The sequence below is a fragment of the Lissotriton helveticus genome, chromosome 3_1 (genome assembly GCF_964261635.1).
Source record: "Lissotriton helveticus chromosome 3_1, aLisHel1.1, whole genome shotgun sequence".
Taxonomy (NCBI): domain Eukaryota; kingdom Metazoa; phylum Chordata; class Amphibia; order Caudata; family Salamandridae; genus Lissotriton; species Lissotriton helveticus.
In genome coordinates, this window is record NC_136061.1 from 1401203712 (window position 1) to 1401230268 (window position 26557).

Genomic DNA, 26557 nt, shown 5'->3' on the forward strand with positions numbered 1-26557 from the left:
CATGGATGCACCGAAATAAATCCGGAAAAAGGAACAGTGTCAGACTGGCCTATAGGGCAGTCAGGCAGTGCCTGATGGGCTGGTCTCACAGGTGAGTGTCTGGCCCGATTTGTTTGCTTTGTGGGCCTCTTTGATAGTCTATAGGCCAATTATAAGGAGTCATTTCCAGGGTATTACTACTAACATTACCTGCAGCAAGCACAAATGCATACAGTCTCTGCTACCTCGCAAAACACCTATCTTTACAAGTTCAAAACTGCTCCAGCTTGCAAAAGTTGGCCGCTTTTTTTGCTACTTGATCCTCTAATGGAGCAACTTTTATTTTAGTGCCCAGGCCTATTTTCTGTGCCAGTGAGACCCTGGCAGGGAACACACAACTGAACTGATTCTCAAGAAGAGAAGCTGCCCGTGGCTATTATCAGCTCTTCCTCGTAGCGCTAAAGCCATCAGTGCAAGTTATGTCCCCACTATGTCCATCTTTATTGCAATAAAACTGTTATCCTTTAAGATTCAGGTGCAGGAAATGGTTTACTATCTGTGAGGTGTGCATACCATTGCTTCTGTAAGGGCAGACGTTTGTAAAATAGATTCATGGCCAGACTGAAAAACAAAATCAACCCTTACTCGAATGTACAAACCGACCCTACACAGCAGGAGGTCGTGACTAGAATGGGGGGCTCGGGTGCATGATTGGTAAATAGGGTCCCTCATGCACTGAAAGCAGCCCCCGCTGGGCTACAGCCCCCAGACAACATGCCAGAGTGGCGTAATGGCCAGAATGGCCTTGAAAAGAGCACTGGGTAATGGAAGAAATGTGTGAGTACCCCAAAGAACATAGGCTTGAAAATATAAATAAATAAATAAATATAAGTGTGTGTGTGCTTATTGTTTATTTTGCCTCTCCTCATCACGAGGTTGATAATGTGTTTCATTCCACCAAGTGGTGTAGTGGTGTAGTGGTGTAATGCATGTTACCAGTGTTACCACACTGATGAGAAGGGGCAACAGTGTTTAATTGTTAAAGTTAATATTGTTAACCAGAGGTCATGAGGGCAATATAAATATATTTTCCCTGGCTGCCAGACCATTTAAACTTACTACTGGACACACAATAAACACATGTATGGGTGCAGCATGTGAAGTTTCTTTAATATTAAACTTTATTTTATGCATGGCGCTACCTGAGAGCCACTATTGTGAGCGCCAGATTCTAAACCTGGTAATTCACTGATATGATGTAGCACCTGTGCTTAAAAAAATGTTACCTGTTAAGTCAAAAAGGATAATGTGTCTGGGTTGCATCAGTTATACCTGATAGATTATTGGAAGCTGGTTTTAAATTTTTATTTTGTTATTTAAGTTCTAAATTCTGTGATGAACCAATGTTATTTTTGGCCAATGTTATGTTTCCCATTTTTAGGTCTCGGCTAGCCGCGCAAAGCGCGTCTCCGCCGAGCCCCTTTTGTCGGCATGTGTGCTTCCCAGGAGACAGTCCTGGCCGCGCGCATCGCCTTGGAGGCGATTTGAAAGTGGCACGCGAACGAGCGCTGCGGCCAGGCGCTGTCGCCTGGGAAGCACACACGCATGCGCATACACACACAAGCGGCCACATACATACAGAGAGACCCCCCCCCACATACACACACGCGCATACAAGCTGCATTCATTGGTCGGTCCCAAGCACCCTTCTCTCCCTGCTCCCCGAACACCAGCCCAGCTCCATCCCAAGCTCCGGCTGCGGCTTTACCTTTGCAGCGGCGCCGAGCCGGATGCGCGCTCAGATCTGAAGGAACAGATCCCACGGAAATGGAACCGGGAGAGCGAGCTCCGCCGGGAGGCTCACATCGAGAGGCGCGGGGAGTGGGGCAGCTGCAGTGCGCTTCCACCGACTGCAGGGGGGCGCCACCGAGCGCCTTCCCGAGGAAAGCGGTGGGAGGCAGGGGCCGAGCTTGCGGGAGGAGGTAAGGAGAGGAGGGAGGAGAAACGAGAGCGCGCTCGAGGGCCTGACTGACAGAAGCACGAGGAGGCAGGACTTCTCACGAAAAACAGAATTGAGCTCTAGTTGACACCCCCGGGGTACCCAAGAGTTGTCGGCGTGAAGGAGTAGAAACGTCTCGCCCTGTGGGTATTAGTACTATGATCGATTCCCCCCAGGTTGCAGGGGGCTCAGAACACACAGCTGCAGGCATTCCAACCACATGGCTCTTCAGTTAAAACAAGCATTAGCAAAAGCACTGGTTAGAAAGTCGTGCCCTTCGCTGCTACAAGATGGAAATACCCAGCAGTTATTTCTGTTACACAAAACCAGCCCTGGTCCGTGTGCCAATCTGCAGTATCTGCAGAAAACATCCCTTTCGAAAGCCCCATCTGCTTATACATAGGAGTAAAATAATAAAAATGCCTTCAAAAGTGCAGTGCTTAATAAACTTGGGATAAATCAATCAATATTCAGCTGACTAACATAGTTCTTTATTTCATGTAGGCTATTTGCAGGGTGCCACGTGAAGGAGGAGGGGTAGTTTACTAACTGTGGGTCACTGGACATGTTTAGCATGTGTGACATCGAGCAACAGGTGACAGCAGCCCACACACCGGTTCAGCTGCACATAAGCTGTTGGAGACAAATGACTTTACTTTCAAATGGGTCGTAGATGGGCTGGATAAGAGGACTGAACAAGAAATAAGATTCCTCCTTGGTAATAATCCGGGTTGGAGGGGGGGGGTTCTCAGGTCACATGCATAAATCAAAAGGAGGATCCATTCAGCCTTTGTCTTTCCAATATCAATAATCTGAGTAACCTAAACAGGATAACAACATCAGTTTTGTGCAGCACTTAGAAGCTGAGAAAGGTTGTTTTTATGATCTGTACAAAAATATAAGAGTTAAAAAAGGTTTAGTTTATCATAACTTGATTTTTTTATTTTTATTAAAAGGGCAACTCGCCCAACTTGCAGTAGGATCTACCCCAGAACCAGTCACATATCAGCAACCCAACTGCTTTTTTTGTCATCAGTGCCCCATAGTCCAAATCACCCTAGATTAAAAGAGGCCGCAAGTAATGGCCGCTGGACAGTGGTGCAAGAGAGGGCATTGGTCGTCTGTCATAAGACCTGCTTCGATTCAGAGGAGCTCAATCTGCATACAAGATCAGCCAGAAGGTATGAATGAACCCATAGAATGTTCGATCCGTATACACAGGCCTGCTGGACTTATGCACCAGCGGGGAAAGAAATTGCGCAAGGAAAATCAATAAGGCAGGAATATTAGGCAATTAAGTAGGAATATTATGCAATTAAAAGCAAGTTGAGCAACACATTGTGTGGTATTATCCACTTATTTTGACATTTTAATATACACTGATGCAAAGGAAACTTAGTACTATAGAAAATGCACAGTTAAAAAAAAATTCACACATTCAGCTGTTCTCCTCCTCACACACCCCCACACACTCTCACACACACACACACACACTTACTCTCCTATCACACATATAACACACTCCTTTTACTTATACATACAGCACACACACACTCCTATCACTTACACACAAACGCACACTCACAGTCCACACTCACACACACACGCATACACTCCTATCATTTAGACATACAGCATTCACACAAAATAACCCACCGATTATGTTTTGGGAAACTGAAGGCAGTGCATTAAGCTGCAAGTGTGGCTTGGAAAAAAGATGGCTGCTTGTCGTTTGGAGGTACTAGGCCTTGTGGGCGAAAACCTTTAGTAACACCAATACAGACTTTACTAAAAATGTAATGCAACCCATTGTCATATACAATGCCAATAACTCAAACTTTAATGCTGCGAGACCTATTGCATTGCAAATGATTGTTTTTAATGGTAATGCTTTATTTACATTTTCCATAAAATAGACATCCGCATTTGCCAATAATATACCATTAGAATAAGACAGGCGCAATACCATGAAACCGGTACTAACAGAGCGTCAGTTAAATAGTATAATGAAATTGAGCAGCGAACTAATCGGAGGCTAGATACAGGGTGAGACGACACTGATGCATTCCAAAGGGTGCCCTGTCTTTCAGCCAGGGCAGCAGGTGCGGGGGTAGGAGTGAGCAGGGGAGGCGTGGGTTGCGGAATTTATTGTACTTGAAAGGATGTGATTGTAAGTTGGCCATGCTGAGATTCATGTTTGTAATCCAAAGGCACACTAGTTGTCAGGAGTAAGGGGTTAACTCTCCGATCCTTTTCCCAGTTTGAACAGGAACCCACTGCAATTGCAACTGACTAATCCAGGCATCATGAAGTGATAGCGGTGGGCTTGATGACTGTGGTATACTTGACCATGACATTAAAAGACAGTTTTTCTGATCATTTAACTTCTTTCTGCTTTGAACACCTTTAAAAATGCGTACATTATACTCTGCGATAAAAAAAAAAGCTAATAGGTTAAGTGATTGGTGAATATGTCTTATATAAACAAGCACTGGCAAAGCAACTTGTCTCTTTCATGGAATTCATTGCATTTGCCAATGTTTTTGAGTTTTACAGGTATGTCCAGTGCTTGAAATGGAAAAATAGAAGTGCAGGTACTCTGTAGCAGAGTACCCGCTTGTTTCTGAGAAGTGCTGGTACTCTCCAATTAAAAGTATAGCATTTCTCTTGAGAAGTGCCAGTACTCTCCCTCCCAAAATAAAAAAATGTTGGTACTCCGTACCAGACCGTACACGGCCCATTTAACGCACTGGGTATGTCCCCAATGTGTTCTCAGGTAGCCGCTTCTGCCATCTTTGAATGGGGTTCTTCAAGCGAAACAAAGTGCAATCCGAAAATATTGTTGCTGTGCATGCCTTTGCAGACTGATATACTGGTGGCCAATGTGTTTTTTAGGTTTTTGTTCACTTTTATTTACCTTTTAAAGATGGCCGACTTCCTTTTTGGCAAGGTTAATAAAAAAATTAAAGAATATAAGCAAACAGCATGGTAGCAGTGTGCAACTTGCGAACGCTTATAAAAAATAATTAAAATATAATGAGTAAGAAAACATTCAGGGGGTGGGGGTTGGGAAGTAGCACAGGAAGTGAGTCCTGGGAGGGGTTGGAAAAAAGTAATAAGCCTTGTCAAAAATAAGAATGAACAAAAGGAATTATATATAACCTGTAGTTCAGATCTGGAAGGGGAGTTGAATCAATAATTTAAAAGTGAGGGGTGCTTAGAAAAAGCAAGCAGCCTAACAGCAGTGTTCAGATGTCAAACACTCGTATAAACAAGTAAGAACATTATATAAAACATAAAGGTGGGTTATCCAGAAAGAACAAGAAAAATGAACCAGCAAAAATAAGTTTTACTCTTGTCAGTAGTGGAAGGATATATGCCAACCAATCAGAAACGTGAAGGAATGCTCCAGCAGCAGTGTGACATTAGAATAAGGAGGAATGCCAGCCATTCATGAACAAGGGGCTGACCCAAAGGCCACAGTATGTATATTGTATTGTACAGTAGGTCATCAACAGCAGACTGCTAAAGCCGTCTGTAGGTAGCGACCTCAAAATGTGACAATACACCTCGCTCTCGCCCTCCCCCTTGCTAGTCATTGAGACATTTGTCTCACCAGACTATTGATTTTCTTGCTCCTCCACTTTACCGACCCCCCCTCCCAAAAAAAAAAATACTGACACATGATACACATAGCAGGGCTGTTGGTCCGCTGGTTTTATCCAGTTGTCTGTTAAATAACCATTCACATTTGCTCGTGCCCACCACAGCATGCAGCATGAGGCAGTGGGTCAGCCTCTTTACCCATTGCCTCACGTTACTGTAACTACCCAAAGCCTCTGCACGTTGTTCACATCCGCCTAAATGTCGTTGTTTTCTCTTCAGTACAAATCGCTTTCAAATAGTATTTTATGTTTTATGTTTTTATATTAGCTTAAATACCACCAATTTGTTTTGACTGCATCTTGGATGTACTCTTAGATCATGATTTTATTTTCCATTTACTTTTGAATGATTCTTTTCTAAAGTATGTCATTGACATTGTAACATTGGAGCGGCCACAAATGTGAGTGCTTAGTTAGGTGGTTTATGTGCTATCCTTCACAAACAATAATACTAATATAAATGGTACAACTGAACGGCATATCACTGGTAAACAACATCTGGGAATACTCCTAACCGCTTACATTTTTATTGCAAGTACATAGTGGCCACATTTCATAGTCCCTGCATGTCTAAATATTCTCTTTTTTCTTTGTATCCTTGAGGCATATGATGTCAATAAAATAATAAACCCCTACCAGCTTGTCGAGGTAGACCTATTAACTTTGCCAATGCTTGTTTCCCAGGCTATCTGTCTGGAGATGTTGCATTGATTCTTCCTCAGCTTTCCCTTAAATAAGACTGCTGTTAATAAGGTGGCAACACACGGTATGTAGTCTCCCCACTTGCACACATTATGTGCAGTTTGTGTGGATGCAAGGAGACCCATTAAGACTGATAGAGATGGCAGCTGGAGTGTATCAAGAGGAGAGCGTGGAATGATGCTTTTTCGGAGAATATGTTGAAGCTACATGGACACACCTCCGGTATCTAGCCAGAGTGCGGTCCTCAGAAGAGAACAGGTATTGGATTGAACTGTTGTTGAACCCAGTGGTTGATTATTTGAAAGCTTTTTGTCCCTAGAGCCCCCCCAGCCACAGCTTGGAATAGCTTCTTCGCCGAAGCCAGTCATACATTAGGACACCTTGTACCCAGAACCACAGCAAGCATTGGCAAAGCCGAGAGGTTGCGTCTGTGCAAAATCTATTGGCTTTGTCATTGTTTTTTACTTGTTGAACAGCCACGCAAGTTACTGTGCAATATGGCTTGAAAAATACAATAAATAAAAGCACTATGATCCTGCCTGCACTGACCCCGTTACAGCGCATTTTTAAAGAAACTTTAAGCCATGTTGCACAGCAGTCCGCGCTGTTGTACAAAGTGTGAAAAAAACGCCAGAGAGGGTAAGGCAATCCAAATGTGCAAACTTGGGCCGGTGGGTTCTTGGAAAACAAAATAATGGTGAGTGGAAGGACAGGGTGGGGTGGGGTGGCTGAAAGCAACGGCGAGCCAATGGTAAGTACAGGTAAGCAATGGGCAAGCTCTAAGCTACTTTTAAGATTTTTTTTATTTTTTTTTTAGATTGAAGAGATTTTGCAAGCGCTGTACAGGTTGAATCTAAAAATATTACTCTCCCTCCCTCCCTACCTAACCTATGGAAGGTGGAAAACTGGGTGGTTAATGGTTGTCAGCTGTCTTGAGATGTGTTAGTCTGGATTTTCCACAGTGGGTAATTAATGGGGCAATAGACTCTTAAAGAAAGCTCAGAAGTACTAAAGGTTCATGCTCCAGTCTAATCCAGAAAGTGGGCCCCACCTAACTGTATTTGACCCTCAGGGCAGACGTGGGTGAGCAGCCAGGCCTTAACTCGGTGGAGTTGTGTGGGATGAGTCTAGGTAATTACAACACAGTTATCATACTTGTGATTCGGTCTGAATGTCCAGAAAGAGTTGTGTGATACCACAACACTTTAATAATATTGTATACTATATATCAACAGTATAAACAGTTATAAAATCAATGGAACATACAAGAGACAACACAAAACACTGTACCAGATGCAACAGACTAAACACCAAATGATACCTATAATTTTAGGAGAATGGTAATCTCACAGACATCGATAATGGGAAAATGTTATCCAGAACTGAAATACAGTAATCTCAATATAGCAAAGAAACCATGATCGCCAAAGAAACTCTGTAAAATATTTGCAAACATTTCATTTTTGTGAGTCCGAAGTCATGGGTGGACCGTATCACCCCCTCTATAGTGTAATGCCGCTGGTTCCCTAGCTGCGTCTTGCACATAGCCATCACGACTGGTACCCCTCTGTGCCTCGCTGACTAGCTCACCATTTCTTACAATTCTCAGCAGAGCCAGGACACCTTCAAACTGGAGATGAAAAAGGGAAAAAAAGAAGGCAAAAGACTTTATTCATCTATACACCTAGAATAAGGAATTATATCACAGTAACATTTAAATTGTCCCAACCCTGCTCCAATATAGGAAAAAGCTGACGACTCTCAACTTTAAAGACTACTGTATGACAAGTCAGTATCTTTGCTTTTGATCCTGTATAGCGCACGACTTCCTTCTACCTAAGCCTGTGTTATATGAATACCTGCTGTGCTGCTGTAAACACTGCCACTCTGCTGGACTGCTGCCCTGCAGGAACTGCTGACGTGCTGCCTTCTTGCCTGAGTGAGAAAAGAACTGTACCTTTAACTTCATTTGGACCCAGGACACCAAAGTGCTCCAAAACCTAGTCTGCTGGCCCCCTGAACTGATCATCAAGGACATAAAAAGCTCCCTAAAATCCGGCACCTAGACCCAGCTGAAGTGAGTACCTGACCCCCAGGTGTTGCTCCTCAGGTTCTAGACCATTGGTGTGGCTCTGGGAGCTGTATTCAAGATTTTGGGCTCTTTGCGACCACAAACCGGCCTGTTCGCACCGAGACCTTGTGGCTCGCTCCACGATTTACCATGAAGCTCACGAAGCCGCCTCTTCGCTGTACAGCAGTGACAGCTAGTGGGTGGACCACCAACGGGAAGCTCCAGCAACTCCTGCCCACGACACCTGGCCTGCTCTTTGCGCTACTCAGCAGCCTTCTGCGACGCACTCCTTGCTCCATCACGACCCCCTCTATCAAGAACCGGACTCTTTACACGGATTTGAGATGGTAAACTTCAGTGGGCCTACTCTGGTGTCAAGAGCCGACCTGCGCTCATTCGCGGTTGGCCTGAAAGTGTGACTTTGACCCGATCCAGCGCGAACAGATAGCTGCTGTTGGCGTTTTGTGGTTTTTGCCTTTATTTTACACTAAATCTTTTTAAAAATTCATAACTCTGGTTCTACTGTTTCGATTTTTGTCCTTTTGGTCTTTTTATTTATTAAATTCTGTTCTATTTGTATAATTTCTTGTTTGCTTTTTTGTGAGGTGCTTTCATTTTATTACTGCTGAAGTGTTTCAGAAATACTTTACACATTTCCTCTAAGTTAAGCCTGACTGCTCTGTGCTAGCTACCAGAGGGCCGCGCACAGGTTAAATTGGGGTTGGCTTGTACCTCACTGCGACTAGAACTGTGGTTGCTGCTTGACCAGGGCTCACATCCCAGTCAGCCAACAACCCAAATTCTTATAGTCCCCACAATCTCAAAGGGCTAAGCATAGCAGTGCTCTGTGGCTGGCTTAAACACCACAGAAGACGAACATATCTGCAAGGAAGGTCATAAGAGGAACACTCAGATGCAAAATCCAGCAAATCTCCCAAGCCCTGGTATTATTTTCTGCAATTTCTATCGCTTTAGTGTTTTGATTAAAACACCCGTAACCAGAATCAAATGTTAGGGCAGAAAGCAGAAATGACAACAGCTAACTCAATTTTCCGTTACTTTTTGTATGAATTTTCATATACAGGGCTTTCTACACCACTTCAAGAGATTTCTTCCCAGGGCCCTTTTCAGAGTGGGACGATTTGGGTCAAAGTCGAATTAAAAGAGCAGGAATTTATCACCAACACAATTATAAGAGCCGAACGTGAAGCGTGGGTTTAACTACCGTGCGGGACAAAAAAATGGAGAATAAATCGGCATAAACGTTTGGTTGATTGCCTGAAATCCACCGCGTGGCCTTATCGATGGCGAAGCATAATCTAGCTCATTAAAAGTCGTGACATTTGGGGCTGCTGAGCCTTCGGAGTAATTTGATTTACTAACATTTATTAAACTAATTAAACCCGGTGCTCAGGATGCATAAGACACCCTTTTATTTCTTATTTCCGAGCACGAACAAGGGCTGAAGGATCAAGTTCCAATGTGAACAATTAGATAGGCCCGTCTTCAGTTTAATACAATGAATTGTCTGGGGCCTTCGATTAATTAGACATCCACACTGCAAGGTGAATGGAGCATTTTTCCCCCAGGAAGGACATTTCTCACTTACAGATTGTGTTCACTTGTGAAGATGTGCTTTGATTGTTTAAGAGACGCACTTGGAAGGAAGACTCGGGGTCCTAAATTGGCCTGTTCGAAATTTCCGGTACACCTGCAATCTCATGTAATTTGACTTTACACTTGTCACATGAAATTTCTCGAAATTACGCAGTTTCGCAACGTGGCCTGATTACACTGCGATTTCAGCATGGGAAGAGGTACACAATGACAGACCAGAATGAGAGTGTCTTTTGTTGGCAGTACTCAGGTGTTTTTTGTACTATTGTGTTAGTGCGAAATGGGTCTTCGAATCCAAAATGGATGCAAAAATACATTTTGCTCTAGAATATAGTGCTAAATGTCAGTTTAGTGTTTTCGTGTAATTTTGTGGAGTATCGCACAACTGTGCAAATTATGCATATTTTGCACACCCTTACTCCTAAACTGTCTAATTCCACAGATTCACGCCTGATGGGAGGACCGAACCACGTGTGTCTGGAAACTTTTATTGACATTTGTCTAGTGCATATCCTGCCTTCAGTTCCGTCTCATAGTCTTTAGAAGTGCAGTTGCATTCCAAGGTTTCCACCGGAGATGGTAGTCTGAGTCTTCCCGTGAATACATGTTGTTTTCTGATCCATCTCCAAGTTGGATGGCAATATCTCATTCATTACATTGTGAGTGTATGAATGATTTTCGAAAGCTGAGTCTAGAGGATTTTGGTTGCTTATATGTTTCTTAGGCTGTTAATCTGCCCATCGCCTTGTTGTTAGAGATATTTGAAAAATGTTGTTGCTTTTTGTCACTTGGTTAGTTATATGTGCAGTGGTCTGTGAAAATTGTGCATTTAGTGTTTGTGATTGGTGTGCATATGATGTTTTTGTTGTGTTGTGTTTGAGATGGCTAAGTCTCTGTAGGAGTTGACCCTTTTTGTGTGCCTAAGTTGAATGGTGAATGGATCATGGTAACGTGTTCGGACTTGGGCGTTGTTTGAATTTTTTATTTGTGTTTGGCGTATCTTGTTGTGATGATCTCTGTGAGTGAATATATGGCGTATGTGTGTTGTGTCGAATATAGAAGTTGTCTTCTTCCTAATGTACTCTGGTGTATGACTGTGTGAGGCATATCTTGGCTGTACGTCTATGGCCCTGAGTCAGACGGTAGATAAGGAAAGGTTGATGTGAATGAACCAGCCACTGAGGGGTTTCAGACGTCTTTTTTTCAAAATAGAGAAGCGCATACATAAATGCATATCACAGCGCATGTTAGCAGCAAGGGTTGTAATGTACCCACTACTTGGAATATGAAAAAGAAGCATTCTTCCATAAAGCAGCAATTCCCATGTGTCCATGTTTACAAGCACTTAAGCTGTGTTTGCCAAGGCCACCGTTAAGAAACACTAGCAGGCCCGCCCCAGCTGGCTACCCTGCTGCTCTGGGATCCATGTTCTGCACACTCGTCTGGGCTCAGACAGATGCTCGAGAGCATGTCTGATATGATGTTTCAGAGCATACATGGATTGGGGTGAAGTGGATTCCTGTCTCTTCCATGCCTACTAATGCATCTGAAATCTGTAATATGTCTTTGGGTGAGACCCTGCGCATTTTCAAGGAACACACATTTCCAAGAGCAGTTTGCGTAGAATTTAACTTAAGCAGAGAACATATGAAACCATTCCGAATCGGGCAGAAGCCTTGGCATGGCATCCTCGTCAATGATACCTGCACATACCCTTTGCACAGTAATATCGATCCACATAAGTCGTGTCTTGGAACTGAGAGCTATTAACTTTCTTAAGTTGCTCAGAAGGTGAAACGGTGAGGAAGTGACTGGGGACCCTTCAAACCTGCAGTCTGGAGTTTAAATCCGATTTGCTGCTGGTTTTCCATCCATTGATTTAGAAGCTGTTTTTTTAGGTATTGCCTAGGCAGCGCATGCGCTGCGAGGCATGATGTGTTATGTATGTAGGCTCTAGTTCCGCCCCTCGCTGGCGATTCATTCAAATATTTTTTGTTCTTAAAAGCTTGCTTTTATTTGGTTTATGGCCTTTATTTGTCCCACATATTCAGGTCTCGCTCCTCCCCTGGAGAATTGACCTATTACCTGTATCCTTTTTTTAAAGGCTTTTTACCTTTGTTTTAGAGCACTATTTTATTTTTGTGCAGGCTGCAGAATTTTGTAAAGAATGTTCCTTTTTGGTCTCTAACACATAACCCTATGTACGATGTGTGCATTGTATTGTATGTTGATGCCACTGTTTTGATAAACATAGTATAGCGCACACTTTTGGTAGATAAAATCAGTTTTTTCTGTTTTATTTAAAACCACATTCACGCGCTAATTGAAAGCCTATCAACAGATGACAAACATTTGTTAACATGCACTTTTTGTAGACAAAATTATTTTATCTGTTTTTTTCTTTTAAATTATATTTCTTTTTATTAAACACTTCAACCAAGTAACAGCATAAAAAGTACAAGCAGGCTGTTTCGTCCATCACAGAGACAATTCACATTATGCAAGATAAATCACAAATAATACATGAGACACTTTAAGGGGTATCAAGAGTATCCAAATCCACATGACGGCTTGGAGGAAGGCAGATGTCGCCTCTATACCGGTACCACGCTTCCCATACCTTGATCCACTTCCGAGGGTATCCCCTCGCAATGAAGACTGCCTTTTCTCTGTACATACACCAGTCCAGATCTTCCTTCCACCATCCAACCTGCGGCGACTGACTGGCTCCCCACAACTGTGCGATGTTACGTTTTGCAATCATGTATGCAAGTGTGACCCACTGCGTTAAGGTCTGAAGGTTCCCAGACCTTCAATATGCATCTTCGAGCTTCCGGTTGAATGTCTACCCCCAATACCGATTGCAGTATGCGATGGATGTCTAACCAGTACCCTTCTATCTGTTGACAGTTCCACAATATATGCATCAACGTTCCTTGCTCCCCGCACCCCCGTCTGCACTCTCCACCCTCCGCCCGTCCCATGCGAACCAGGCCTGGGCCTGTGAAATAGACCCGGTGCAATACTTTAAGCTGCACTAACCTCAGCCTTGCCTGGATCGCGACGACCCTCGGGGGGAGGAAACCACCTCTTGCCAGTCTTCATCGTCTATTTCTAGACCGTCTCCGGTCCATTTCCCTCTGAGGGTCAATAATGGACTCTCCATGTTGTTGATCAACCTCCTATATATTAGGGATATGGTTTTTTAGGTCTCGCCTGAACCAATGCGTTTGCGCATTGCTCCGGCGAGATTATAGTAAGCGGAAAAGAAAAGTCTACGAAAACGGCTGCGTATTGTATACAGTTAATGTGATCTATGCGCATGCACACCATCGCCAGCCACATAACACACCATCATTTGTCTGTGCCTCTGCATCAGACTTCAAAGGCTGCCGCTCCCCCGCGTGCACATCGCTCACCACCATTTGTCTGTGCCTCTGCATCAGACTTCAAAGGCTGCCGCTCCCCTGCATCCGACTTCAAAGGAATGCGCTCCCGCTCCCCCGCCCCCCCCCCCCCCCCCCCCCGCCACAGCAATGCCAAGAGCTTGGTTCTGGACGAAAGTGAAAGCCTACCGTGCTTGTTTACAGTAGCCTTGCTCCTCAAATGCTGTTGCTGTGTTGCCATCTCTCTAGGGACACTCAGCTTCAAAACACTCGACTTGCTAGCTGCAATGCTACATCCGCTATGCTTTGCCTCTAGACACGTTGATCCCTCGCAGACTGTGCTGACGCTGCCCCTCCTGATTCTGAAACTGACCAACGCAGTCACCATGCAGTCTCTTCTCTCTGTCTTATGATGTCTGCCCTGCCACCATTTACTTCGGACACACACCCTCTCATTCTCACACACCCTCACACCTCCTCACACCTCCTCACCCTCACACACCCTCACACACCTCCTCACCTTCACCCCTCCTCACCCTCACACCCCGTCACTCTCACACCCCCTCACCCTCCCTCACCCTCACCCCCTCACCCACCCTAACTCACTGTCACTCACCCTCACCACCCTCTCACCCTCACAACCCTCTCACCCCGTCACCCTCACACACCCCTCACAACCTCACACCCCTCACAACCTCACACCCCTCACAACCCTCTCACCCTCACAACCTTCACCACCACATCACTCAGGGACACCACCACATCACTCAGGGGCACCACCACGTCACTCAGGGGCACCACTCAGGGGCACCACCACATCACTCAGGGACACCACAAAATCACTCAGGGACACAACCACATCACTCAGGAACACCACCACATTACTCAGGAACACCACCGCATCAATCAGGGGCACCACCACGTCACTCAGAGGCACCACTCAGGGGCACCACCACATCACTCAGGGACACCACAACATCACTCAGGGACACAACCACATCACTCATGGACACCACCACATCACTCAGGGACACCACCACATCACTCAGGGACACCACCACATCACTCAGGGACACCACCACATCACTCCGGAATACCACCACAGCACTCGGGGACACCACCACATCACTCGGGGACACCACCACATCACTCGGGACACCACCACATCACTCGGGACACCACCACATCACTCTGGGACACCACCACCTCACTCGGGGACACCACCACATCACTCGGGGACACCACCACATCACTCGGGGACACCACCACATCACTCGGGGACACCACCACATCCTCTAGACTCCTCTAGTTAAATACAATATCATTTACAATGCCAATAGCTTTAACTTTCTCAAATGCAAGACCAATAGCATTGCAAATGCTTGTGTCATATACCATCTCTGTTGCCTGTAAGATGGCTCAGGGGGTAAGCTCTAGCATTTGAGATTTTTGTGTGACCTAAAGGTCACAGGTTCGAATCCTCGCCAGCGGGCTTCACCTTAAATTGTTTTGGTGTTCACATATTGAGCACCATTTAGATGGGTGTCAAATGTCAAATGATGCAGTGGCAAGTACTATATGAAACAAGTTATGATTTATAACATCACATGTAAAATCTCCATTACTTGAAACAGGGCTATCACATAGATATTGCAAGGTAAGGAATCGACACCACCTGCAGGTATCAGCAAAGTGTGATGCATTGCATGTGGGAGCTGTACATAGAGCCTTTTTGCTAATGGGTAAAAGTAGGTGCCATTGTTTTTTGTGAGGTCCTTCCTAGAGAACGCGTTAGCTACTTTGCCAGCTTCATGTAAAAAAAAAAAAAAAGCGTAATGAATAAAAATACATACATGCATAGATAAATGGGATTTGGTAACCCTACTTAATCCATTAGTCTGTTTAACAATCATTCAGATTTTGCTTCTACCCACCACTGCCTATAGCATAGAGCAATTAAGTAGCCCTTTTGCACAGTGATGGATTTTGTTTGATCAAATGGGCACATCTGCCTAAAAAGTGCACTTCAGAGCCAGGGCTGGTAGGCCGGTACTTTAATTCATCAATGCTTTTGTTTTGCAATTCTTATATTTGTTTACGCTAGTGTATTTAAATTGTTTTAAGTTTACAATAATGCAAAGACAATAGTTTTCTTCTCTTTGCACAAATACGAATTATGTTTTCCTGTGACATGCTTTAAAACCGACAAGTGTTTTTATAGCTATCCTAAATACTCATGCTTGCCAAGAAGGATTTTATTGATATTATATGTAATTGTTATTATTTTATTTAGAAAAAAGTTTCCAAGCATAAGGCCTATGGTTTTTGGTGGTGGCATGTTCTCCTTTTAGGTCTCGCCTAACCGTGCACATGCGCTGTTATTGTGAGGGGTATTGTATAAAGGGCTTGGCGCCCGCCCATTACTGAACATTCGTGGGTTTCATTGCCACTCAAATCTGCTGCCTTCCAGTTGGGCAGCAGGAGTCGGCAAAACTTTCTCTTCGTACGCCTTTGAGCAGGGATCAAGTACTGATTGCATCATCTTGATTAGGGGTCTTTACTCTACTGGCACTGTGTTTGAGGTACTATTCTCTTTCCTTTCGCTGCCTCAGTCATTGACAGCAGAAGACCCATCAGTACTGCCAACCTTATTGCTTCTTTACCTGAAGCGCCCCCACCCACATCCATGTTCCATATTCTCTATCAACTCCCAGTCCATATTGCTTATTCATTTTCCCCCACCACGCAGTGTTGCTTATACCCTATCAACTCTTCTACTATATTGCTTATTCCCCTCCCACCCCCTTGTTGTCACTCATGGGTAACCCCGCCCTCCACTGCTATAATGGAGAAAAAAACCTCTGCAACGCAGCTAGCGCTGGCCGCTTCCTATCGCTTTTGCCACTTCTGTGAAGCAATGGTTGCTTCGTGGAACCCTACTGCCCCAGTTGCAAAAACAACTGGAGTCCTCATCAAGTCACTCCCTTACCTTACAGACTTGCAGTCTCTCGAATGCAGCATTGACTGTAGCAATGCACAGAACACTGGCCAGAGGCTGGTGGCTCAGCACCCCCTGCATTTTGGCTTCGACTGAAGTGGCTGACTTTGTTTCCCTAGTGCAGAGACACAGCATCATTCACTCTCCACTGGTGGTCTTAGGGGCTCGTGTCACAAGGACGCACAGGAAGCATTCCTGTCTCACAGCACATGTTTCTTTGTTGGCTCTGGCCAGCCATAGGGCACAGTTAGCTCTTTACTGAGATACCTTGTTGCATAGTGAGAGCTGTTTGACGCCACCTTTACTTCCCTCACCAATGGTTCGGGTTATTGCAAATGTTTCTGCTATTTTTGAGTTCCAGGATTTGTTTTTAAATGGAATTGATTTTTCCTTCTTATGTTATGTTTCTTATACCCAGCCACACCCCATTTTGTGTTGCTTATTCCCCTACACTTGTTGTCCCTCTTGCTTACTCCACCCCTCCAACTGCCATAATGAATAAAGCGCTGGCTCCTTCATGGTGCCTTTTTACCATCTCTTTTTTTTGCGTTTATGAGGGCCTTATGCTTTCATGCGTGGATAAATGTTTCCTGTATATCGTTTTTACGCTACCAGTAAGCTGAACTACACTTTCAGTTTTTCAGACACATCCCTGGATTAATTTATGATCATTCAGGCTCACGTCTTTCAGCCCCGGCTGAATTTCATCGTTTATCTACAACATGGCTAAACGATATCGGCAACGCCAATAGCTCTCGCATATGCGAGACCTATTGGCTTTGCCTATGCTTAGTTTTTTCCCTTTTTATTTTCGTGACAAGGTATTTACAGTTGAAATATTTAAAGAATTAACCACTAATGTGTGTTTCTTTTGGTGCTGCTATGCCTCGTACCACGCATTCTGCGATAGCTCTCAATACTAGCTCTTAACATAGCTTCCTCCCAGGATCTCCCAATTTGATAGGCAAAGTACCAAAGGCTTAGATAGGTTAAGTGAATGTCCTAGCACGGTCAACAGAAGTGTAATTCTAGCATCCTCTATTAACTGAATGGAGGGCTTGCTTGCAGATTACTGTTTCTGCCTCCGTTCTCACCGCTTCTTCAATTGAGAGTGCGTAGAAGTGGGTTAAATCCCTAAACTTAAGGCCATGGTTATGAGTGGGTGGAATCAGGTGAGGAATTTACTACTCATTGCATATACCATCTGCAAGGGATGAGGTATGTACCTGGCCCTTTAGATATCCTAGTCTGAGTTTTTCTTGGAAAATGGGGAATGACATCCAGAATTACGTTTTTTTTACCTGAATTTCCACACCAGTAATTACCTCACGTTTTCACCCAGTAAATTTCTGCAGGTTTGACCCACATAAGTTTACCATTTGAAAACTAGAGGTGGGACGCTACTCACAGAATTGTGACAGGTGTGGTAACAGGAGTTAGCACACATTCTAGAATTCACCACCCACCTAATGTTTAGGGCCTGTTAAGTTAGAAATAATGTGGAATACGAACATGGAACTCTCAGAATAGGCAGTCATTAGAGCCTGGATGTAATTGATGCAGGTATGGGTGTGTTATTTATGAATTCTTTCTTGGAAGGAGGAACACGAACATGGTTGTAGGTGAGAGAGAGTGGACTGCATTTTTGGATTATAGGCTGACTGAACTACAGGAGGGTAGGTTAAGAGTTTCTATATATTGTACTCAATAAGATTTACTAAAAGCAGCCAGGCAAGCCAAGGAAGATGGAATATCCAGAGACAGATGCTGGAGGGGTGAAATAAAGATGATTCCTTCATACATGTGACATGGAGATGAGAGGGAGGTGAACCTATTATGAATTTGGGACAAAATGATGGTTCCTGCGCAAACGTTTGTCCAGTTATCAGAATTAAAACCCTGTAGAGTTCTTCACGTGTGGTAATAACTGGGTGTGATAAATATCACAACCATACTGTTTTCCCCAGGTTATTTTCGGCAGGATTACTATGAGGAAATGCACTAAAAGAAAAATTACTGTTAAGTAATGAAACGTGGAATTCAGCAGCATATGTATATGAGTGAAAACTCTGATGAGGATATATTTACTGCACCCAGTAAATACCTCAGCCCCATGTGGGGCACTCTTATTATCCAGGGTCTGTGTATTTTATCCAGTGGAAGTACCCTAGACTAAGTGTAATATTGTCATGAAACCATCTTTCACTGGGTTCACGGTTGGCAGAATTGAATGTGGTACCATATAAAATGTGGACCTTTGTTAGGATAATGTGGATCTTGAATATCTAATATAGAATATTGTCATGCACTAATATTGAGAACAAAATATTGAAAGATAAATATAGATTTTCTATACCTAACTTCTCGTATACATGCACCTTAACTAAATATTTGTTCACTGAAAAAACAAAGGTTACAGGGTGATTATAGTTAGGCTCAGATTTCAATCATACAAAACAATTGAAATGTAGCAGTTCTCGTAACCTGAGCGAACTATAACACACGCCCCAGCAATGCACTGCTTATGACCTCACATATGACATCACTCATGACATGACCAGTGACATTACTGATGACATCATCCTATGAGTGCATTTCGTAAACGTTTGAGACTTAAAGATATATACCAAGCTACAGCATAAGTTACATTACTATTCTTTCTGTACTAGTAATTAGTCATACTATTTCTAACATCTCATCTGAGTGGCTGTGTGAGTCTGTATCAGTGTGTTAGTGGAAGTCTGAGTGGCTTCATGGGTGTGTGAGTGGGTATGTGAGTGGCTGTATGGATGTGTTGGTGGGTATGTGAGTAACTATATGGATGAATCAGTGGCTGTTTGAGTGGCTGCATTGGAGAGTGAGTGGCTGTATGGGCGAGGTAGTGGCTGTATGGGTGAGTGAGTAGCTGAGTGTGTGTATAGGTAAGTGAGTGACTTTATAGGAGAGTGAATGTTTGAGTGACTGTAAGCGAGAATGAGTGGGTATGTGAGTGACTGTATGGATATGTGGATGGGTATGTAAGTGGTTCTGTGGGTGTGTGAGTGGTTCTATGAGTGAGTAGCTTTGCCATTGATTGTATGGGTACGTGAGTGGATGTGTGAGTAGCTCTATTGCTTAATGAGTTGATGTGTGAGTGAGTATGTGAGTGGCCATACGGATGTGATGGTGGGTATTTGAGTAGTTGTATGGGTGAGTCCATGGCTGTGTGAGTGGCTGTATTGGAAAGTGAATGGCCATATGGGTGAGGTAGTGGCTATGTGAGTGTCTATGGGTTAGTGAGTAGCTGAGTGTGTATAGGTGAGTGAGTGGCAGTATTGGAAAGTGAATGTGTGGGTGAGTGAATGGGTGTGAGTGGTTGGATGAATGTGTGAATGAGTATGTAAGTGGTTCTGTAGGTGTGTGAGTGGTTCTATGGGTGAGTAGCTATGTCAGTGGCTATATGGGTGAGTGGGTTGTGAATAGCTGTATTGCTAAGTGAGTACCTGTATGGGCGAGTGAGTGGATGTGTGAGTTTCTGTATGGGTGATAGAGTGAGTGAGTGAGTGGCTGTAAGTGTGTATATGTTTGTGTGTCTTTATGGCTGGTTGTATTAGGCTGTATTGGTGGGTTAGTAGGTGTGTGAGTGGAAGTATGAGTGAGTGGATTTGAGTCGCCCTATAGATAAGTGATTGGTTGTTTGTACTGATGCGGGTCTGAATGAGTATGTGAGAAGTTGTGTGGGAGTGGGTGTATGAGAGGTTCAATGGGTGTGTGAGTGGTTCTGTGGATGATGTCATTTAAGATGTCATCAGTGATGCCACTGACCATGTCATGGGTGATGCAATATATGAGATCATAAGCAGTGCATTGCAAGGGCATGACTGCTGAATTTCAATGGTTTTGTATGAGTGACAAATGAGCTGAACTATAACAGCCCTGTAGCCTTTTTTTTCCAGTCAATTTCTAAGGTTGTTTAAGGTTATTTCCAAACTATAACGTCCTTGTAATCTTTTGTTATTTTTAGTAAATTTCAAAGATGTTTTGCATTGTATTTCTGTAACCTTTTAGAGTGTGTGTGTGTGAGTGGCTGTTTGGGACTGTGAGTGGGTGTGTGAGTAGTTTTGTGGGTGTGATTGGCAGTATGGATCTGTAAGGGCGGTGTGAGTGACTGTATGGGACTGTGAGTGGGTCCATGAGTGTCAGAGTGGGTTTTTGAGTGGGTCTGTAAGCGGGTGCGTAAGTGTCTGAGTATTTCTGTGAGTGGGTGTGACAGTCTCTGAGTCGGTGTGGGAGTGGATGCATAAGTGACTGAGTGGATGTCTGAGTGGGCCTCTGAGTAGATACATGAGTCTCTGGGTAGGTTTGTGAGTGAGTGCATAAGCCTCTCAGTGGGTTTGTGAGTGGGTGTGAGAGTCTCCTTGGGTCTGTGAGTCGATTCATAACTGTCTGAGTCGAGGATGCCCAGGATTGGGGACCCGTGAATGGACATCAGTTAAGCACTACGTCCATGTTTTACATTGAAAGGGGCATTGGATCAGCCTTACGCATAGTCTTGCCGGGTAAAGGTTACTAAAAGATTTTGCAATTTGTGATCGGATGATAAATAAAATGATCTGTCTTGTTTCCGCTTCACTGAAGCACTACTATGTCCAAGTTTTGATCTTAATAGGTACTGAATCTATGACATTGGTTACACCTTCAATCATTTTTTCAAGTTATTTGTTTATCTGTGGGGATGTACTTTTGCCTCACCTCCCATAACGTGACCCAATCATGTAATGGTTTAGTCTTACAGTTTAATTACCTTTCTGAGAAAGATTATGCAATGTGACACATTTAAGCATCTGCTAATATTAATATCAGTAAACCAGAAATAAACCTCTAGTGCTGGCAATGCACCTTTCCCCTCAGATTCTAAAGTTATTCCCAAGTCACTGGTTCCCTATCTCAAATACAACATATGTTGAGTTATTGTGACTTTTTGCAGCGAGTGAGTGTGAACAGAAAATTAGTGAACGCTGATCAGAGCTCTCAACACTGTTAATTTTTTTGTCTAATCAAAATGTACTGTGGCACTTCACGTGAACTACACATTCAGATTATAATATTTAAGTAGCCTTTCTCTGCTGGAAACCGTATTAGCAAAATCCACAATTTCAATAAATTTTTGCCTCAACATTATTTACCGAAATCTACTGTTTGTTAAGCTGGCATATGTGTATGTGTTTTTGGAATAGCTCTTCTCCCTTCGATATGAATGCCAATAGTGTGCCCGACTCAGATTTTTCTATCCGTACGTTAAACTTACTCGAGACTTAGTAGTGAATTGCCATGAATAAGTCTCACCTACCATGGCAAGCAACGTTGTGATTCAGGTTTTCTCTGCTGACAGGTGTCCATTTATGTGTGTTTGTGTCTCCAGCGTATCAGTATCATATAGTTAGTTGAAAGCACTATTTGTGCTCCTAAGTTGCATGTATCTTTTGGGAACACTCTACACTTTGGTCATATACTTGTTTGTGTAATACCTCAGCAGAGATAACACACCCTCCAGAAATCAAATTATTTCCCCTTGCTATTCAACTTTAAATAAGGCCCAATATGTCTTGATGGGATGCACAACATTTCCTCTGTGGAAATACCTGAATGCGTGAATAAACACCTAGGAATTCGTTCTCAGTTCTGCATAGCAATTTCAAATCAATTGAGACTGACTAAATCAGTAAGTGAACAGCCAAGTTGCAATTGTCATTAAAATATAGTTGATCTTATTAAAGACTTAAGCGCAGCTTATGGTCTCTCGCTTTTGTAAACCATTTGTTTGGAAGCCCTACCTACGATTCAGGGGCAAAACTCAGGCCAAAGTAGACCCTGGTGTACAGAGGGGACCCCCAGCTCTACAGGGGGGGGGGGCTCTTACAACCTAAAGCTTTTGAATATCTGTGATTTGCAGAGCCTCAAGCGCACCTCAACACCTCCTGCTGTGGGACCCCAGCATCTTGCTTTATGCCACTGACTACTAAGATTTCTCAGAAGGCCCGCCCTGTCACCACCTTAGATGTGTCTCACAGGCTAGGCAATTGTTCGGACAGAAAAAATGTCATTAGGCCTCGCACAGGCTTCTGGGTATGAGCAGCTCCAATTAGCTCAGCCATGCAAGCGAATCGCAGGCCACAGGAAGCATCAGGCAGATTTCACAGACAATAAAGGGATATTTATTATTGAAAGTTAATTGAGTGGAAGGCACATGAACTCGGAATCCTCTGGTGGTGTCTGCTGGATCCGTTCTCGCTCTCCATGTAGAATGAAAAAACATGTCTCTTCTATGCAGACAATACAATAGAGTATAGTCTTATCAAATAGCATTTCTGTTATGAATGCCAAAATACAGTTTAAACGTCCATATTGTTCCTTTGGAGTCCCATCGTACCTGCGAGGATGAACATCCAATTATAGTTCTAAAGATTCCTTCATTGTATCTCATCCCAAAATTGAATATTACTCAAAAGAATGTTGCTCCCAGCCACACATCCATATGGAAACACAATTCTGTTGTCCAACTATAAACTCAAGAATAATGACTCGAGATCTGTGGACAAAAGGCTGGCCTGGAGGCCATTCTCGGCGCCCCCACCACCCGCATAAGTACTTCAGTAGGCGGGCAAACAAAAGCCCGATGTTGGCTGTTACAGGACTTACATTTTGTTGCTGCCCTTCTTCTCATGGCTCTAGGCACCTACAGTTAGCTGCTCTGACGGACTCGATTAGTCATAGGTTAGAGGCTAGGCATAGAATACAGAGCCAGCTCACTAGCCCTGACGCCTTTGCACCATCCTGAGGGTCATGTGAAGCTTGGGTAAGAAGCTCAAGCAGTACGGGCTAAAATCCCTCGCGGAGCTCTTCGGAAGAATAAAATGTCTCGTCTTAGGAGAGATCTGGTGTTGCCACCAAATGGTCAATACGCCCTATGCAAATCTTGCTGCTGGCATAATATAATGAAAGAGCAGAGTCACAGTGGCTTCCACAATGTTGTTACAAAAAACATCAGTTTCTCTGAGGTTGGCTTGTTAGTGGTTTCCCTGGTGGCAATGCTAATTGAAAAGATACGAATAGATTCTATGTGATACACTTGTTGGCATATTGGTTTGGTGTTTGGACATGGACTGAAATGCAATGAAAAAGTTCCAATTGCATCTTGATAATGGGCATTGGTGTCTAGTGTTATTTATTTGTTACAAATTGCCTTTTCTTTTTACCAGTTGAATTTCCCTTGACCACGTTAGACATGTGCAGCCTTTGTTTCACAACTGGATGCAGTAGAAGCTATCTGTAATGCTCACAGATATTTCCACCAGGACTAAATGGGTTTCAGGAAAAGAAAGACTTAAAAAAAATTAAAGCATAACTAAATTGCGCCATCATCTGTAAGGCTAGTTGACGTTGGGCTGAGTGGTGCAAATTCGTTACATTGTACTCTAACCTTTAAGTAAATTGTGGTGCTCTGGATGACATAGGCAGTATCTTTGATATCAAACCTCTTGCGTTCCCCACGGAAATGGAGCAAAAAGGAGATTGCCCACATTTGTGAAAGCTTGTTAGAGACTGAGCAGCAGTATACCTAAATATCTCCTCCTAGACAACAAGCGATTCTTCTCATGCACTGTTCACTCTTAAGTTTAGTTAGATGAATATTTATTTGCCTTCTTTTATGAAGCCTCTTTGACGTAGACGTTCAAAGGTGCAGTTTCAATAGGAATAATTGCCACATTTAATTTCTGTAAGCACTTTGCAATAAAGAGCCCTATCCGCTGTTCGCGGTACCCATTCATCTGGCTGCAAAAGAAAACAATCCATCTCGCACGATTAGACCTAGTAATAAAATGACATATGGTCACAGCATGTAGAATGATAATACGTTTATTAAACGGGTTACTGAAACATTGCCTCAAATTGTCAATAACCTGTTCTTTCGTATGCCCAGCGGTTGGTAAAATAGGAACCGCAGGGTTTAAAAAATTAATTTGGAAACCCACTTTTCCTGCAAGTAGAATAGACTTCAATTTGCATTTTAAATGTTAACTATTAGCTTGGTGGTTGATTTTGATCTCTCTTTAAATATTCAGAAGCAAAATGAACCTTACACGCAAATGCATCAGTTTAGAAGAGTGCTGAAACATGCATACAATGAGATCATTTGTATGTTTTATTTTTTAGATCGTTTAATTCAATAAAAAAGGCATTTGAGAAGCTCAATTATATTCAATTCTCAAATGGACCTATCCCCGTGGCCGGGAATTTGCACAAAGATTCTCAATATTCAGCAGTCCACAAGACTTTGATAATATATTCGTAGAGTCGAAACATGTCCGCTTCATTAACTGCTCACTTACTGAAAATAAGATTGGCGTGCTAATGCCATATTAGTATTACTGCTTGATTTAGATGTCACCTTTTCTGTCACATCAAAACAGCAGGCTTGAGAAATAAACCCATGCAAACAACACAGATACTTTTACATCACACACTCTTTCTCTATGATATGGTAGTACCTGTGCCTCTTGAATGTCTAGGACTACATATAAACTAATGCTCTGTTTCATTGAAGGCAGTGGAAAACATGGAAGGGCGGAAAAAGGTAATGTGTGATAAGGGAAAGAACATAAATTAAAGATTTCTGATGGTAAAGCGAGTGGTGCAAATATTTTAAACTGACACACAGGGACATCTTAAGGATTTTGGGGTCACTGGGCCAAACGTATTTTGGGACCCCTGTTAGGAACAGCTTTGAATTTATGATCCAATTTCAGCTCTTTCATGCTCTCTTTGGCCAGGTCACAGGCACACTCATCCAAATTCTAAATGTGTTTACATTTAATATTCAGGGATAGTGAGGTGTGTTTTCAATATTGTAAGATAGGAGCAGCTCACTAATATTACTGTGAATAATCATTCTGACACCCTCTTACTTCAGATATGCGAGGTCCTGTTTTGATCTAAAAGAAACTTTTTTTATAGGTGTTGCATGAAACACAAACACCTTCTGTAAAATGTCTGTAATAGACTCTCACACACATTAAAAATAAATAAATGGAAAACGGTTTTTGAAACATTCTATTTAAGAATTATTAACGGTCATCGGGGCAGGGCTCTTTGCAGACAGAGCTGGCTCTATCAGGGGGCCCCCAGACAGCCTGGGGCCCTGGGCCTGTGCCCACTTTGCCCGTGCCTTAAAACGTCTCTGCTGACACAGGGCGTAATCAAATGAATGAGGCTATGAAGAGAGGGAAAATCGACTTGAGAAAAACATGGTGTGAAAAAAGTGAACAACATTTGCTTTTTATATTGTAAAAAATCTCCAGAAGTGATATATCCCTTGAAATAAGTGAACAGTGCAGGACAAAAAAGTGAAGGGGGAGACAGGTGACCATAATCTTAGCAAAATCGAAATGATACAATGCGTTAATAAATGCTGCAGAGTCATCTTATAAATGTGATTGATATTGGAAGGAAATATACGGTAAACCCTCCACCATAAAGCAACTGCTATACCTTGGAGACTGGTCAGAGACTAAGGCACCCAGTGAGTTGGTGGTGGGAGTTAAAGTTGGTTAAGACCAACCCTTGGTTAACCTGATCTGAGTGACAAAAAAGGGGCACTTGACAACCACACTTTTCTCTCATTGCCTCAGCTGCAATTGCATCAACTTTGTATGAGGTGCAGATGACTGGCTGTGTGGTGTCATAAAGGGACAGTGGATTTGGTCTTAACTAAATTTCAGAATGGAAGGGTAGAAGAAGTGAATCGCTCATTCTTTGATCCAGTCATAACATCACAGAAAATCGCGCCACATCATCCTTAAGTCCCATGATATCTCAGGAAATTACATCATACAGTATTTTACCTTGACTCAATGATGGAGAGTAAATACAATGCATTGGGATTATAGTTTCAAACCTGTCAGAGTACAGAAAGAATCCATGACCATGGTTTTCTGTGGCGCTGCATGCTTGCACATCAATGTATTGCCTATGACTGTGGGAAAGTTTGATGCACTTAGTGCCCCCATCTCTGCTCTCATGTAAACTAGAGATGCAGGAAATGTGTCACATAGGATTAGGACAGAGGTCTTCAAACTGTGGGGCCTTAAGTGATCTCAGGGG

At 43.2% G+C, this 26557-nt stretch overlaps 1 protein-coding gene across 6 annotated transcripts in view; it reads left to right on the forward strand.

The window, feature by feature from the left end:
* KALRN (kalirin RhoGEF kinase) overlaps positions 1-26557 on the forward strand; it is a 1598314-nt gene that overhangs the window by 985026 nt on the left and 586731 nt on the right. The gene's annotated exons all lie outside the window — the stretch shown is intronic.